We start from the raw sequence: 3,786 nt of genomic DNA, 5'->3' as shown, positions 1-3,786 counted from the left end.
TCGCTTGAGCCCAGGAGTTGGAGGTTGCTGTGAGCGTGATGCCACGGCACTCTACCCAGGGGAATAGTTTGAGGCTCCATCTCAAAAAAAAAAAAAAAAGAAAATGCCGTGTGTGATGCTCTCTTCTTCCCTCTGAGGGTGCATTTTCAGTTTCTTTCTCCCATTACCTACAGAAAAAAGCAGTGTTTAACTCAGAGTGCTACCGAGGTCGTGGTAAACTTCTTGTTGAGTTCAGAATCCTGAGTACTGTGACGGACCTTGCTCTTTTATAGAATGTTTCTACCCCTGAATTATTCAAGTTCTCCACAGAAACAGAACCAACAGGAGATATATGTATTTGATTTATTTAATTAGTTCATCAAGGTATTTTATTTTAAGGAATGGGATTAAAATCTGCAGGGCAGGCTGGCATGCTGGCGCCCCCAGGGAAGGCTGTCTGCTGGCAGAATTCCTTCCTGCTCTGGGGAGGTCTCTTAAGACCTGCACCTGATTAGATGAATACTCTCCATGGCGTTGGCCCACCCACATTATGGAGAACATTCACTTTTCTAAAGTTCTCTGCTTGATAACTACCTTCACAGAAACATCTGGAATAATGTTTGATCAAATGTCTGAGTACTATTACCCAGCCAAGTTGACACATAAAATTAACCATCACAATCTGTAATTTTTTTTCTCTTGAGAGGATTTCCTGAATGTACAGATAGCGCTTGGGTTGGGTAGGCATTTTCTATATTCTCTTACTTTCAGGCAGGAACGAGAGCCCAGGGCCCTGGGCCAGGGGTCGGAGGAGGCTGGCGCTGCTCCTATCTGCCCTTGATACTTGTGTGGTGTTAGGGCATACAAGGCCCCTCCTTCAGTACAGCAAACCTTCAGAGAGCTGGATGTCCTTCTACACAGGACTGTGACCCACTGAACATCGCAATAACAGCACAAGAGTGTCATGGGAAAATTAGCTGGGCGGGAAGGTTCCAACCCAACTCCTGGAGGGCGGTGTGGAGGGTTGGGAGATACGGCCTCTAGGGAGTGAGGCAGAGCTCCTCATTGTGGGTTCAGAATAAAGGCCAGGATCTGAACCAGAACTTGGGATATGTTCTGTTCTATCTTATGAAGGAAAAAGTTTGCTATGGATTGAGGCACCAGTAAATTACTTGCAAAAAAGGTTGCAATTACATCTTTCTCTATGTCCATGTCCTTTTCATGGGACTTTGCTGCTTTTCCCATTAAAAGGAGAAGCCTGTGTCTCTGTCCTTGAATCGGATGGATCTGGTGAATTGCTTTGATCAATACAACGTGGCAGAAGCAATGGTGGGCAGGAAGAAGACAAGAGAACTGGAAAGCAGAATGCCTGGCTGAATCCATCAGCCATCTAAGTCCAAAGTTAGGGAACTTGAGGTCCCTGCGCCCTGTGCCATGCTGGGCAGCTACAGCCAGGCCCGAGAGCCTTGCAAACAACACCACTCTCTGAGCCCCCTCTCAGAGGTCCTTCTACCATGGACAGCAAAAAGCCTTCTCATTCAAAATCTCTTCAGGAGTGCTAAGTAAACCTGGAGTGTCTCACCCCAGAGCCTGCCGGCTGCGGTGTGATTTTCATTTTGTGGTCCACACTGCCATCTGCTGGCCTGGCCATCTCCAAATGAAGCATCTGCTACCTATTTCCTTCCAGGAGATCTGGTAGATTGTTTATATTTTATTCTAAAATCCATGCATCTGAAGTGTTTCTTCACTTCATGCCTAGCGTATTTCCAATAAGATTAAGGAAAGCACTTGATAAACCAATTCATCGAACAAAAGTTACTGATGTTGATTGCAAACGTGAGGCCAAATAACAGTCAAGAAGCTAAAAATAACCAGGTAACTCTGAAGTCCAAGTCTCATTTGGATAATTAGCACCTACACTCGTCAGTTGTCTGATTGCCCAGTAATTACAGTTTAAGTTTAACAGGTAAATCTGACGGGTGCGTGCTTGTTTGCGGACGGGGTTAACAGCGCCGTTGATGAAGCATCTCCTCATCATTCTCCAGGAGCTCCATGGTAATTAATGGGCTGTTATGGGGTTTTTATATATGCAAATAAATATTTAATGCAGAAATGTCTCTAGATGACAGGCAACAGTTTCACGCGAAGCAGCGATTTTTCATAAGCGTGGTCTACTTCAGGGACTTCAGTTCACACAGGTAGTCAGGAAACTGTCAGCGTGTCTGGGAGAAGACATTTCTGAGATTTGCAGAAGTAGGAGGCTCAGTTACTGCTCTACACGTGAAGACTTCACAAAGCTTCTCAAGGTCAATCATTCTTGTCCTCCCCTTTTATCCTTAAGTGTACTCTTTTTGACATCACCCCTTTATAGATAAAGGAAAGGAAAATAAGGAAAGACAAGGACAAGGAAAAGGAGAGAAAAGGAGAAGAAAACCACAGACGCAGTCCTGGGGCAGCTGCTGGGCAGCCGCAGGCACTTGGTTAAACCCCTAACCGACTTAATGACATTATGCATTCTGAGATGAGTGAAGCACTTCGGAGACCCTGTCTTTGCTCTTCTAATAAGAAGAAAAAAAAAACAGGAAATATTTTCAATGACCAGATAGCTTCTGGTATAGTCTTGTAAATAAATAAGATGCGTAAAACAAAGTGAGGGAGGTCTGACTGAGTCGCTGTACTCTCAAACGATCAGGAACCAGACCTGAAGATGGACAATGGGTCCCCTCCAGCTGTCCCTAACCTACTGTGCCACTGGGACATGAATGCAGATGGAACTGGAGCCCATGCAGCCCAGCCGGGCCTGGAACCTTCTCCGCTGACACACAGATGATCTATAGGCCACCGGTTTCTGAAGTAAGCATGACATCAGTAGTGGCCACCTCCTGCAGTCCAGACCTCAGAGCTCCTGGGGCAGCAGCGTGCAGGGGACACTGTGTGGCTCCAGCAGGGTCCAGGGAACGCTGTGTGGCTCCAGGATACTCAATTTTGTTCCCGGCTCTGACTCCAAGTGGTGTGTGACTTTGGGCCAGCCGTGGGTGTCCATCAGTCAGAATTATTGCTCTGCCCTCCATTGGAGGGAATAAAGGAGCTAAGTAACTTCATCACCTTTTAAATATCCAGAGTTATCAAGAAAACTACTTTAAAAAACTTTTTTCTTCCCCTAAAGATAAAAAAATGTATTCATGACCATCAAAAGAGAAAGGAGCGAAAAGGAAAAAACCATAACACAGGGAGTGCTCCAGGGATGGCTCATCCCACCCCCACCGGGTACCATGCGCGGCTCAGTCCAGCGCATATATGCAAGTCTGTCACTCCTGACCTTGCTGCAATATCTCCCCTCAGCTGCTGAGGCCCCCGTACCCCTGTTTCCTCCTGTCTCCACCTCCCCATCCTTGTTTTGAAGGCTCTTCCTTCCCTACCTGACCCTAATCTGGTGGCCACTTTCCTTCCCCAAATGGCCTGCCCTAGGTCCAAGGTTCTAACCCCATCTGTAATTAGAATCACCTGAGGGCTGTCATGCTCTCCTCTTACCTGGGCCCCGCCCCACCCCAGGAGAGGAAGAATCTGTCAAGAAAGGATGAGGCAAACAATACTTTCTAAAGCTCCCCTGGGGATTCTCACCTCCCCAGGATTGACTAACAGTCCTGGACTGTTCTCAGACCTGGCTGCCCCGGTGGCATCTCTTGGGGAGTTTTGTTTTTTTTTTTTTTTCTTTTTTTTTTTTTTGAGACGGAGCCTCAAGCTATCCCCCTAGGTAGAGTGCCATGGCATCACGCTCACAGCAACCTCCAACTCCTGGGCTCAAGC

The sequence above is a fragment of the Otolemur garnettii genome, unplaced genomic scaffold, assembly GCF_000181295.1.
Source record: "Otolemur garnettii isolate 467f Iridium unplaced genomic scaffold, OtoGar3 scaffold00136, whole genome shotgun sequence".
Taxonomy (NCBI): domain Eukaryota; kingdom Metazoa; phylum Chordata; class Mammalia; order Primates; family Galagidae; genus Otolemur; species Otolemur garnettii.
The sequence above is the reverse complement of the archived record's forward strand: the minus strand, read 5'-3'. Positions refer to the sequence as shown.